The sequence below is a fragment of the Perna viridis genome, chromosome 6, assembly GCF_037379345.1.
Source record: "Perna viridis isolate PV_CMFRI_1.1 ecotype Kerala chromosome 6, ASM3737934v1, whole genome shotgun sequence".
NCBI classification, from domain to species: Eukaryota; Metazoa; Mollusca; class Bivalvia; order Mytilida; family Mytilidae; genus Perna; species Perna viridis.
In genome coordinates, this window is record NC_142450.1 from 16,554,637 (window position 1) to 16,568,965 (window position 14,329).

General features: G+C 32.4%; 2 protein-coding genes across 11 annotated transcripts in view; one reads left to right on the plus strand and one right to left on the minus strand.

Annotated features, from left to right (window-relative positions):
• LOC148613864 (uncharacterized) overlaps nucleotides 1–14,329 on the minus strand; it is a 135,317-nt gene that overhangs the window by 25,657 nt on the left and 95,331 nt on the right. The window lies entirely within an intron of this gene.
• LOC148613865 (uncharacterized) overlaps nucleotides 3,680–14,329 on the plus strand; it is a 66,539-nt gene continuing 55,889 nt past the window's right edge. For 2 of the 9 annotated variants that reach the window (XR_015923484.1, XR_015923490.1), the window contains exon 1: nucleotides 3,680–5,464. The gene's annotated coding sequence lies outside the window, so the exon portion shown is untranslated. Of the gene's footprint in view, nucleotides 5,465–14,031; nucleotides 14,128–14,329 lie in introns of all 9 variants that reach the window. The other 7 variants (XR_015923481.1, XR_015923488.1, XR_015923482.1 and 4 more) reach the window with 6 other exon arrangements.

Genomic DNA, 14,329 nt, shown 5'->3' on the forward strand with positions numbered 1-14,329 from the left:
TAGTAGAACTGTGTTATGTCAGCTCAAATGCACTCAGTCTAATTATCTGTTGTGAAGTAAACAAAAAAATTAGTATAAAGTAAGTTTTCGTCTTTAAACTGGTTTCACTGTAATGCTAAATATTGAAAATTTTACTAACATATAATTAATAAAATCATGGAAACTTAATATACATGAGAATCCATACAGAAAACAACTGGTTTACCATCAAACTTATGAGACCTGAGTAAGCATACACATGCAGGTTTAAAGCTTGACTTGACCATATCCACCCTATTTACAATATCATTGGTTAAAATAAGGTCATGTGACTGAAAATTTTCAAATGAAAGATTGATGCATTAACTACACCATCATAGTAGAGACTCAATTGAAGGTACTAGTACTCTATCTATGACAAAGGTAAGATTAAACTGACAAAATATTGCTTTGTCATTATCTAATGTCTGCCTGGACTCAGTCATGATGTTCATGTATTTCTGGTATCAATCAGATTACTGATTCTAAAATTGGACAAATGCTAACACTGATGTACAACCCTATGGGTTATTCCCTATAAACCATTTTGGGAGGGAGTTGACACCCTGGTCCTTCATAAGCACTCTGCTTTTATGAGACCAAGTTTTGCTGAAAAACCTTATAAGTTCAACCACCATCGTTTTTACAATATTTGTCAATAAATTCCTGACAGTATGCACATCCTCGTGTGGTTATATTACATCCCACAAAGTTTCATAACAAAGCTGGAGCAGTTTTGATAATACGGTGGACAGACGGACAGACAGTCACACTTTGTTTGCTGGGGTATAATAAACTGTGGGGAACACTTTATACATCAATGATACTTACACACAATAGTATATTTCACTAAGTGACTGTGAATCTATAAGAGATTCTTCTGGTAACTTAAAACAGATTTGTTCCAAGGGAATTTTTACAGGATAATTTCAGTTGAATCATCTTATAAGCATGTTATTGGAACTTAAGTAGTAGATGCTAATCTAAGTTTACTCATATTTCAAAATATTTGTAAAAAAAATTGACATTAGATGCCATACAGGTACATGGTTTCAAGATGGGTGGGACAAACAATACAGAGTCAACAAGAAGAGATGTCACAAAAATTTGATCTTAATCTTAATCTTCTACATAATGTTAGTGTTTTGGTTGTAAGATTAAGACAACAGGAAAAGGGTCTGAATTGTATATAGTTTTCAAGCACTTTCCGAGAGACAAAAAAATAAGGGTCAGGGAAATAGGCTTGATTTCAACAAACTTTGCAAATGCAAAAATTAAATTAAATGAAAAAAAAAAATGTACACATAACATATCACTGTATTACATCTTGTGAAATGTGCGGATTAAAAGATTTCCACCAATAAACAAAAAAGAAAATAAGGAAAAAAAAAGATTTCCACCAATTAACAAAAAAAACCAAAAAAAAAACAACTACAACTCGACAACTTGACCAAATTTCCAACAAGTTAAATATGACTAATAAAGAATACCCAAAAACTTGTACACAAATCTAGACAAGTCTTCAGATATTATGATACAGTACACCTGTGTGTCATGTAATATTTCCAATACCATGAAAAACTGACCCTGGAATAAAACATCATTGTGAAATTTATTTTAGGTAAAGAGATATGAAAAAATTGATTGCTCTCAGTCACCTATCATTATTAATACAACTGACCATTAAACTATTTGACCCAATTTCTAACCCTAAGGTCACCTTGTTCTTTCAAAAATAAATGTCTAGACAGTGGTTGACTCACCTACAAATAGTTTTAGTGGTAATACTAAGTATTTTTATGCTATCCTTTAGTATGCTTATCAATGACCACCTAATAAGAAAAAAACACTCTTCCTTTTTCCCCCAAACACTTAGCAAACTTTAATTCGTGGATTTTAGGTCGGAAAACACAAAATATTTTTTTTCCTTTCCAAAAGGATTTTCCTACTTTGGAATCTGTGCATTCTTAATACTTAACACTGTTGAGGTTTAAGAATATAAAATGCAATTTTAAAAGCTTTTAAAATGACTGTCATACAAGCTAAAATGCAGTAAAAATGTATCATTACAAGCTCAATAATTGGAGAGTGGAGACTCAATTTTGCCTTCATACCAAGCATGTTATAATGATTTCTTCTCTACCTTAATTTGAATCTCACCCTACTACCTGAGATTTTTTTAGAGAGAAAGATTACCATATTGATCTGAGATGCTATATAATTTGAGACAAAAAATAATAAAACTTTTCAAGGTCATAGTAACTCAGTTCTAAGTTGACATTTGACCAGACAGAAAAATGCAGACTGGTTAGACATTTTTTTCCAAACTTAAGTCAGCATAAATATTTAGTACATGGAAGATCATATCAAAAAGTTCTGGGTGAAAGACATCAGAATAAAATTAAGTCACAGAGCTGGGATTGGGGGGGGGGGATAAAAAGTTTTCACAGATATTTCATAAATCAAAGATTTAAACATTAAGAAATTATTTAAGTGATTTAAACCAGTTAAATAAAAATGATTTTGTTCAACAGCTACTTAATGTAAACAGATTGGAATGCTAGTAAGCACTGATCTCATCTGCTCACTGTAAATTTCATTGGGAATTTAGAATTATGAGAGGGTCGTCTAGTTAAACAAAGGGATGACGTACTATTAGATAAATTTATATTTAAAACAAAAATACTTTGTGCTTTACAAGTACCTTGATTCCGTGTTTGTGAAAACCAAATAATATTTCAACCGTATTAATAGAATAATAATAAATATTTTGATCCCAAGAAATCTTCCAAGCCCTCTCCTCAATATGAAATGGTATGCTGTTCCCTTTGATTACATTTGTGCGCATTCAATGGTTTGTAAGTGAAACATTTCAATTTACACAGTCGGTGGAGTTTAATTCAAGATGTGTTACAGTCCGTTAAAGCTGCATTAGCTGTTATTTTCGTACATTTTTGTTTCTGTTGAAATATACCTTAACATTGAATTATTTTCACCAAATTGTACTTTTCCTGTATAACTTTACTTGATATCCACAAATAAAATGCATTTAATACATGCAATTGGGGTCTATATATTCATTGTCTTGCAAAACAAAAAATCAACCTAGATAAATCTGTATGCATGTGATTTTTTGTGACCTTAATCTGTGCATGTGCTGTAAGGGTAGCCTCTTTAATAACAAATGTGATTGCAAAGCGAAAGTGGTTTTTCGTCAGTAAGGAATTCCGGCGTACTCAAACAGTAAAAGAAAAAAGTTCAAATATAAAGCAAGGATCCTTTTGAAATTTACCTATTGCAACATAATGTGGCTCAAATATGGTCATTACTTATTTGAAAAGTAATCAGAAAGTAGATGAAATAAAATTAAAACAAGACACCTGCTTAACTGTGTATCTCTTATTGTCATTTTTTTACGAAGGTTGAAGTATTTTTAATCCAGGTGAATGTTCTGTCGGCGATCTTCGGAAGTAAAGGCGAAAAATAATTAGATCAGAGCTATCGTTCTTTTCTGATTTAAATATTCTGTAGGTTATATCGACAATTATTGCTTCAATTGCAATACTACTAACTTATTTCATTGAGTCAGCAAAATTCAGTAGAATCAAAACTGGACAAATTTGGCAGCTAATGCAGCTTTAACTTATCCGTGCAACAATTTGATGGATCAATGACCAATGATTGATTGATTGCTGACGAATTGATAACCGATGACCAATGACAGATGATCGGTTCATGTAATTTTCAAAACCTCCAACCATATGAATACCAATGTAATACCATATAAAATTCATCTTAAATTTAAGAAATGAAGTCCATATAATACAATTTAATAATAATAATAAAAGAAATGTAAAGTAAAAATAATTAATTGATGATTATATATATATATATATATGCATACATTAAAGACGTAAACAAGCAGCTAAATCCGTAAAATATATTCACCACTAAGTGGTCACATGATGCGATCACCTGTTTAAGGGATTGGTTTGATGGATCAATGACTGACTGGAAACTGATTAGTGATCGATGACTTATCGCAATTAAAGTTGCATGGATCGGTTCAGGTATTGTATATTTTTCCAGGTTTTCATGGGAAAAGCTGTTAACCATCCAACATCAAGGGGGACTATTCCACAAAACAACTGACAAAATTTAGAATCTCCCTTGGTGGGAGGTTTTCAAATTAAAATTACTTTATTTTCTGTGTAAATATAAAATAATTGAATTTTTACTTCAAAAATTTGCTTTTAAGTTATATTTCTCATAAGAAACAGTGCCAATATGAAGAATATCTTACATGAACTACTCCAAAGGTTAACATGTATGCCCTGGCAAGAATTCAACATACTATTATTTCCATGGATAAAAGACAACTCAATTAGAGAGATTCAAATGGCATTTACACAAATATAAGTCTGCCCAACCTGACATTTTGAGAAAGTTGTGTGCTTGCAAAAATTGTGAAGTTTGTATTGAGCAAAAACATAATGGTTTACATTATCTCGGAGATATATCATTTCTTTCAATTTTCTTATAATCAATTAGGGACAATTTATATGGTCCTAGCGCAACTCTTTTTTCTATCAAAAGTTTATGGGTGCAGACTGTCTGGAGATAAAGATCATACCCAGAGATAAAAAGTTTGTTTTCTAATGTCATTGAAATCTTAATAAGTTTTAATTACTCAATAAGCAACACATTTAAAAGTAACTTGACATTAGTGTTAACAATTTCTCATCAAAGTTCATCAGTTATGACACACCTGTCAACCAAAATTTACAACATTTATAACTTCCGTGACATCTTAAAACAACTATCAATTAACAGATATCGGACTAAAGTATTTATACAAACAGTTTCTGTTAAAAATGAAGCCAATATAAATCTACTACCAACATAATCTATCTCTACATGGAGAAATTCAATAATGTAACCTATTGTTCAATAAATTCAATATAGTGACACGCCTCCATAAGCAGCATTATTTTGATAGGCTATTTGTATCTCTCCAATTGATTTAAGATGAGCCCTGATAGGCTAAAACCAGTCCTAAAATCAATTGTAGAAAGGACTGGGAAAAAAATAAACCTTTTCAAACTACATTACACCAATTTGTGTCATTTGCTTACGACAGATCACATGATTCACTTGATTAAAGGGTAAGGAACTGCACTGAATTCTGTCATTTGAGCATAGTACCGACTGAAATATCACAAGATTTTATCAAATGAAATCATGTATTACAGCAACATGGTTCACCAATGGATGACAAGAAACAATTTTCAATGTGTTGGATGACTTGCAAAAGCAGAACTGAACTATTGAGAATATCTTGCCAAAAATTGTGTGGATGCTTAGAGTTTAACTGAACTAAAATATAGTGACATTTCATGAGGATGATTACTATAAGGAATTCAGATCCAGGAAAATGAAAATAAAGGTATGTTAGTGTAAATGAGGATCTTTTATAGTTGTTCTTTATGATATTTGAGAATTAAACAAGATGTACCACCATGGATAAAGATGTTGCCTGAAGGAAGTGCTCAACAAAACAACCCTTGAAAAAGTGGCTTAAATAATAACTCCCTGCTCTCTAGCTTTTCCTCTAAAAGAATTCCATGCCTAAGGAATTTGACTTTTTTTTTTTTTTTTTAATCGGAAGAATGTACATGTAGGTGTAATTGTTGCTTTTTTTATGTCGAATATTGGGTCAGTAGAGTAGAACAAAATATGAAATCAATTTGTAACTCATCAAAGTAGACTTGCATACCAAAATTAAAATCAAATATCTAAATAACCTGTAAGAGTTGAGTCTGAAAAACTGTTTGCAGCTGTATTGTGGAAGGTTAGAAAGATGGGAAGAATAACATTAGTGACAGACTATATTCCTTGGTCAAATAATGGCAGGAGTAAATAAACACATTTTTAATGTTTCCTGTTTTTAAGTGTGTGCCCTCTTGGCCACTAAAGTTGTCAATGGGGCAAATAAATCTCTAAAGCAATGTGCTCAGGGGTCCAAATTTACATACAACAGTTGAAAGTCCTAGATTTTTTCAAGGTTAAGATAAATGGTATATACTTAAGGTCAACCAAAAGACCTGACTCAAGTGTCAGTGATTAAAGTTGAAAGTCCAAAATCAGAAATTGAGTGTCCAAATCCTCGGACAACAAAAATCAGAAATAAAGGGACCTGGACCATGGACCACCACTAATTGCAACCCCTGGATCCCTTTGGATAAAACAACAAAATTAAACACGCAGTAAGAATTGAGATCAGTATCATCAAGTCAAGTATATAAGTAACTTTTACCAGCCCCCTATATAACCTTTTGCAAGCCAAATATGAACTCTATACAAAATGGTCCTCAAACCAAAATTCACAGAGCACAGATATCCAATATAACCCTGTAGCTGGTGACAAACTATAAGTCAGTTGATGAACTAATGAGAGCATTTTGAAGTGTCACATGTTAAAGTATATGGATCAGATGCAAAATATACATAATAATGATTGTTAATTTGGAAACAATTTATACAATAGTATAATAGCACTAGACTACTGGCATACCAACATTAAACACATTTGAAGTATAGTTAAAACATATCATATGGCCCTTGGGGTGATACAGAAGTCTCGCATTGATATGGCATATATGTGATACAAATTTCAGTACACGATTTCTGATCATTCCAGTAGAGACAATTATTACGAACCTCAAAAATTCCTTTTAAACATGCCAAGATCTTTTAAAAGTACCCTTCCAAATTAAAATGGATTACAAACACTGTAAAGAATACTTAACACCTATCTTGCTTCTTGTGGAAATTAAGCTTAACCTAACAGTATGTCTTGTTAAACAAACATAAATATCAGATCATGAAAATTACATGCCAATAAATAAGTTGCTTTGCCAGGCTGTTACTAGAAAATGGGAAAATGTAGTGGAAAGGTATTATCAACAAAATATAATGATAGTTTACTTTTTTCTGCAATATTTATTTAAGTTGCACTCCAGCTAAGAATCAAGCAAAATGTGATTCATGGTTGGAAAGCCTACATATTTTTATTTTTGATATCTTGTTTAAAATGCTTTAGTAAACAGAAATTAACATTTGGTCTTTCATATAACCCATGCTCATAGGAGATAAAAATTGTATATAATGTGCTGTAGAATTCAAAAGTAAGAGAAATAACTCTGTAAATGACACTCAAATACAATAGAATCTACTGGATATTCAATGTTGATTATCTCCTAAGAGCAGGCAGATTTGAATGAATAATTACACTTTTTGTAATATAGACCCACAAAACAACATAATTACAAAAATAAAAATATGTAGCCTTTTTTGGGGTGTATCACATTTTTCAGATTTTGCATGATTCTTACAAAGACTGCTACTTAAGTGGGATATAATTGCTCTTATAAAAGATCAATGCAACTGAAAACTCATTTTTCAATCATGAATCTTAAACTAATGCCAAACAAATGATTTTAGTGCTTCATTCATATTTACCAGTCATCCAAACCACCTACTACACCATAGGTAATAGTGGATACTAAGTAGGAAAAACATACTGTATCAAATTTATATTTCAAAGGGACTTAAAAAGGCTTTATCACTCCATTGGACTTATATACTGGTGACCCAGACTTTGTACTTCTTAAATTCCTTACAATATTAGGATTACTATAGTAAGCTAAGTTAAGCCTAAGTGGACTTGCATGACAGGTCAATTATATTCTTTTTTTTAACAGGGAGGATTATTGCACAAATCAGTGATAATCAAATGACTTATCATGGGATTGATTGGTTGATGGATTATCATGTTTAATGTCCTATGGCAGATATTTCATGCATTTCAGGACCAGAACAATTGACCAATTGAACAGACCCTGTTGTGTTACACTACACTTAATGGGGTGACAATACCCTGTGATCATAGTGGTGGGAAACTGAACTTTTTACATGCATATACGGGTAGGCAACTCACTCAAATTCCACCCAGTCCTGAATAAAATTTACTATAAGGCTATATAGATTTATGCTAAAAATAGCCAGTCTCTGGCTGGCGGGCAGGCAGGCAGGCAGGCAGGCTACTATTTGTAACTCTGGCGTATATCAAAATATAGAATATTCAAACACCCATTTGGAATTATATTTGTAATCCAACTGCAAATTTAAGTTTTTATCTTCATAAGTTAAAGTAATAGGACTAATATTCTGGTAAACCACTCTTCCTTCATGAATATCACTCTCCTGAACATGAATACCACACTCTTCCATCAAGAATACAACCATCACCAACCAGAAATTTTTCTAATCCTTTCCATTATGTTGTCCGCTTTCTGATACTTCTATCCAAACAAAAACATCAGATGCTAATTTTGTTAAGTGTGGAAAATAAAATTTAAATGAAGAAATTATCAGTAATTTTGGTAAAAAATGACACAAAGAAGCCACATCACTTTCAATTTAAGAAGTGCAACAAATTGCTTATTGAATTTATCTTACCACAAGCTCAATGATCTTCATGTGTGTACAATACCAAAAATACCACACATTGTGTAATGAGGCTAACCATAACCATGAAAACCACAAGCTACAATACCATGTCAAACCTAAGTCAACATACCAAGGTATCATTTAAAATGTTGGCATTAAGGTAGACACTGTAAATCAGCAGACAACAGAATTATACCACACTAAAGTTTATTATCATCCCCTTTGCTCAAAATGTGTTAGTCAAATACTAGTGAAGAATGACAACAAATCTGGTAACTTTTTAAGTATCAGTCCATATAAAATTCTGACAATGCCTATGGTCAGGTGATTCATTGTGAAGAAAAATTCATGGGTCTGACAATGCTTTTTTGGTCTACATGTGCTATATTTTTATGTGGCGATAATCCTTTCTGTATTTAGATCTGTACTTTTTGAGAAAACTTCAATTTAACTTCCCACTAAAATCAACCAAATCAAACCAAATCAAGAACGACAATTCTTGCAAAGTGCTAATTTTATGTACAATCTATATAAATTTTATCTCAAAAGTGCAGCCCCTAAATGAAAAAAAAATCCATGACTGGATATATGATCTATAACAGTTTCTAAGCACGAAATAATACTGAGTTCTGTGGATTTTTGACATACATGAATCACCTCCTGCCTGATTTTTACAGAGCCTGCTACTTAAATCAAATAATATTAAAAATCAAATTTACTACATAAAAACAATGCACAGCTGAATTTTCACAACTGTTAACAAAAGCTAAGGCCAACTCTCTATACCTCTTCAATTTCACTATAAATTAGATCTCAAAGGAAGAGATTCACCAACATATTAAAGCAACTCTTTTGTTTGTTTTTTGTTTGTTTGTTTCTTGGGGTTTAACGCCCGAGCAGCAACATTTCAGCTATATTCAGGCAATGAACATGAAAGTGGATGATAAAATGAACATGAAATGATGATGAAATGAAAAAGGGATGGGACACAAGGACAATGGGGTCGATAAATTTTGATTGCCACTGGAAATAGGGAGAGGTGGGTAGGGTCGGGCAATTTAGCCTCCTGCGGCGGAGCAATATGGTTCCTACTCCGGGAGAATACCACAGTAGGGTTCTTTAATGTGCGAGGAACGTGGCATCTTTCCCAACACGGTGCACCACTATGGTTTGCAGTCAAGTTTTTCGTATTTTAGCCAGACAACCCCAGCAATTAACATACCAGGGGTACCCCATTCCACCACTTGGGGCACAGATCCCAGTTGCTCTGTGGGCAGAGCGCCCTAGCCCCGGGCTAGGGTTCTGAGCACTATTTAGTCGCCTCTTACGACAAGCTTAGCGCTGCTGCAGGCCTATTCTTTTGACACCCGGACCTGCACCGGTCCTTTTGTTTGTAGATGGCGGATAAAGTAACAAATGTAACAAGAATCTCATTGAGTTGAAATATTAACTAAAGTCCTTAACATTAAGACACCACTTACTTAACCTTGATTTTTAACCATACCACTTGATCACACATTTGAATTGTCTTGTATAATGATAAATGCATAACCTTGGAAATAAATCAATGGTTGTATTCTATTCTTTTCTCTTTAAATAACATCAACTGAAGTCACAACTACACAGGGCAGAACCTTTTGTGGTTCATTTTGAAAGTGGAGAACTTTTTTTCACATGAAATCTTGATCTTTCACAAATTCTACCCTAAAACATGTTTGCCTAACTTTGCTTGGTTGTTTATATTCTCTTATGGCTGATATATAATTAAGTTAACTATGCATGTGTACTGATTTTCCTTCATATCCTGTAATCATCATAGATAATAACCTACTCCATTTTTTTGACATTCCAAATAAAAGTTTATAAAAAATTCAAATTATTTTTCATCAACTCTTCAAATCAAATTATAAGTTGACCAACTTGGGTATTAGCTATAGAAGATTATCTAAGCTGTATTCATGTACATGTATAAGCTTTACTTGTCAAGGCACTGACTTGACATAAAACTGATATGAATGGAAAGGAAAGTGCAAGGGATTACCTCTACCTTATCTTTGATTCAGAAATTTTTCATCTTTCTCATCATTACTGCCAATTTTGTTTTCAGAAATTTGCATTTGCAGTTGGTTTTTTATTTGATTAATAAGTGTTAAGTAGCACTCCAGCTAAGGATCATGCAAAATGTTATTCATGGGTAAAAAGCCTACATATTTTTATTTTTGATATTCTGTTTGAAATGTCATAGTAAACAGAAATTAACATGTGGTTTTTCATATAACCCGTGCTCTTAGGAGATAAAAATTGTATAGATTGCACTGTAGATTTCAAAATTAAGCGAAATAACTCTGTAAATGATGCTCAAATACAATAGAATCTACTGGATTTTCAATGCTGATTATCTCCTAAGAGCAGGCAGATTTGAATGAATAATTACACATTTCATAGCATAGACCCATAAAACAACTTAATTACAAAAGTAAAAATATGTAGCCTATTTTAGGGTGTATCACATTTTTCAGATTTTGCATGATTCTTACAAAGGCAGGTACTTAATTGACTATTTATCTATTTATTCACAAAACATTTAGGCATAAAACAGCTAATCCCTTGTGCATCAGGTTAGAAATTCATTTTCATTCTGACAAAATATATTCTTTTGTTGTTAATTAATCTTGTAATGCTAGCTATAGATTACTCTGATAAATCTTTCAAAAATTTTGGTTTCCAATCCACAACACTAATATATTTTTAAGTAACCACTAACCACATCAACTACTGAATCACACTTCTATGTCATGGATGAGTAAATGAAAAAAAAAAAACAAACAAAAACAACATTTGCTTTATTTAAAATCACATTATTTACAAACTCTTAAATAAACTGTTAAACCCCAAGTTTATCTGCCCCGAAGATCTAAATGAAGAGGTTTTTACCACTTTTGAGAGATAAATTAAGAATTGAAAGCCACTGCAACATTATCTTTACAATAATGTGGCAATGATTATACAGGACATATACAGGACACCAAAGTGGGAGAGACATAATGAATCAACCCCTGCCTGATTTTTAGACAGATCAACACTTAAACCCACACTAAAAAACTGTGAGCAATGCCCTCTTACTTGATACCCAATTCCCTCATTTGATAAGATTGACTTTTTAATCTTTTTAATTATTTTAATTTTTTCAAAAACATTTTACATTATTACATAAAGTTAATGAAAAAACAATCTAGATTTATACTGTGTTTGAGCCAAAATGATCATAAAATGTTTAGGATAGACACAAAAAAACTAGGGTAGGTAAGATAGCAGGAAACAGACATATTTTTTTGCCTTATGATCAGGTGTGGCATGTTAACAAAAATGTGGGGACAGACATTTTTATTCCACAATACAATCTGTACAAGTGTATAAAATGCATTGCTTTTTACATGTATGTATCTGACAATGAGACAGCAATATAATACATTTATTGAAATTTGAGTCAAATGACTTTAAACCATTGAAGATTTAAAACATTATTTAGGTTACAGACCACCAATTCAACCAATGAGCATTTGGAACGTACGCAAAAATAGTCCTACGCAGAAATTACCCCTGTTCCTCATAGTGCTGTGAAAAAAGTTCTCATCTTATTTAAAAAATTTAAACAGTTTCTGAAAGGAAAAACATTTCTGTACATTTTATAGGTGCATTTTGCTTCTTGTGATGTGAGGCCTAATCTCCATAATGATTTTTAAATATACCCCTATCTTGTGAAAACACTGGGATTTCCCATGCTATTTATAGACCCTTCACTTCTGGTGACCAGTACTGCACTGCAAGTCTGCTAACCCCACATGCCATTCTGAGGATTGTGAGCTGACATATGTAGAATCATGCTGATATATAGTCCTCTGCAGGTTAAAGTTAAGGTAAAGTCCAGAGAAGCCATTGAATATTGTGAAATTAGCATAGAAGCCTATGGAAAGTGGAATTGGTGGTTTTTAGCCTTAAGTTGAAGCCATGGCAAAATGAAAAGTTTCTTGAAATAGCTTTAAACTACTTGAAGATCTTGTTAACTTTGCCATGAGAGGAATACACTACAAAAATCCTTCAAAATATGCATTTTTTTAAGTTATAGGTCCAAATTATGGAAAATTGGTCTTTTTGGCTGATTTTCATGTCCTATCTTGTAAAAAGTGTAGAAAATTTAGTAAAAATATCAAATATTAAACTTTGAGGGCTATATTTACCTAAATATGGTGGTAATAAGCACTTGAAATCAAGTTTTGTGTAGATTTGAGCAAAAATTAGGTTAGAAATGAGGAAAAACTCACTTTCATTACTGCGGTTAAGGCCATATCAGCATTCCCCTATGGCAACATGGAAAATCCATTACTGAGTACTTTTTTTGCTTTAGGTGCCCTTTACTGGTCATGTTTTAATGTGAAAACACTGTATTTACAAATGTAAAGCCAAATATATCACCTTTTGTGAAAATTTAAAGATTTAGGATTTTTGACATGTGATCAAGAAAAAGGGGGAGGCATGTCAGAAATAAATTTTTAAAAATAGACCAATTTCTCAGAAAATGATTACTTTTAAAACTATTTCTTCATTAATATTGTTAAAAAACAAGTTGTGATTGATATTTTTTATTTGAAAAGTCAGAAAAAGTTCTTTGCAAATATTTAATGCATTTATGTATGGTAGAATATTGTCACTTTTTTGCTCGCACAACTTGGTTACTCTATATTTAAAAATCAAATATTTAAAAAAGTGCTTGTCACATTTCACTGAAACTTTGCAAATGCATTCAGTATGTGTGTAGGAAGAAACCTGTATAGTTATTTATTTTTTCTAAGACAAAAAGTGACCCTTTAGGTTACAGACCACCAATTCAACCAATGAGCATTTGGAACGTACGCAAAAATAGTCCTACGCAGAAATTACCCCTGTTCCTCATAGTGCTGTGAAAAAAGTTCTCATCTTATTTAAAAAATTTAAACAGTTTCTGAAAGGAAAAACATTTCTGTACATTTTATAGGTGCATTTTGCTTCTCGTGATGTGAGGCCTAATCTCCATAATGATTTTTAAATATACCCCTATCTTGTGAAAACACTGGGATTTCCCATGCTATTTATAGACCCTTCACTTCTGGTGACCAGTACTGCACTGCAAGTCTGCTAACCCCACATGCCATTCTGAATATTGTGAGCTGACATATGTAGAATCATGCTGATATATAGTCCTCTGCAGGTTAAAGTTAAGGTAAAGTCCAGAGAAGCCATTGAATATTGTGAAATTAGCATAGAAGCCTATGGAAAGTGGAATTGGTGGTTTTTAGCCTTTAACTCCATTAACCATGAGCTTGGCTTCCATATTTAACTAATTTAAACTCTGCATAGTTCAATAGGTATCAACATATCAGCTTTTGACCAGGATAATATTTTTCAAACATACTGTGACAGCTAGCTGTCATTCATTCTGAGTTACAGTCTTATTGATAATTGTAGGCGGGGCCTCTGTATCTGGACAACTATTTAAACAGTTGACAATACTTTTTGTACTTAGTTAACAAGTAGGATCAAAGATCGTCAATTAATGAACAGGTAAGGAATTTGATATGACTTATTCTGACTTCTATGTAATGATAAAATGAAAACAGCGTAACCGACAGTTTTTAAATCATTTTTCTTTTATTTACATTGAAGACACTTATTTAAAAAATTGAAAATTCACTGTTACATGCACACAATCTAATTAAAAGCCGATCTCGCAGCTCCTGGTTTTAACAGAAAACTGGGAGCTGCT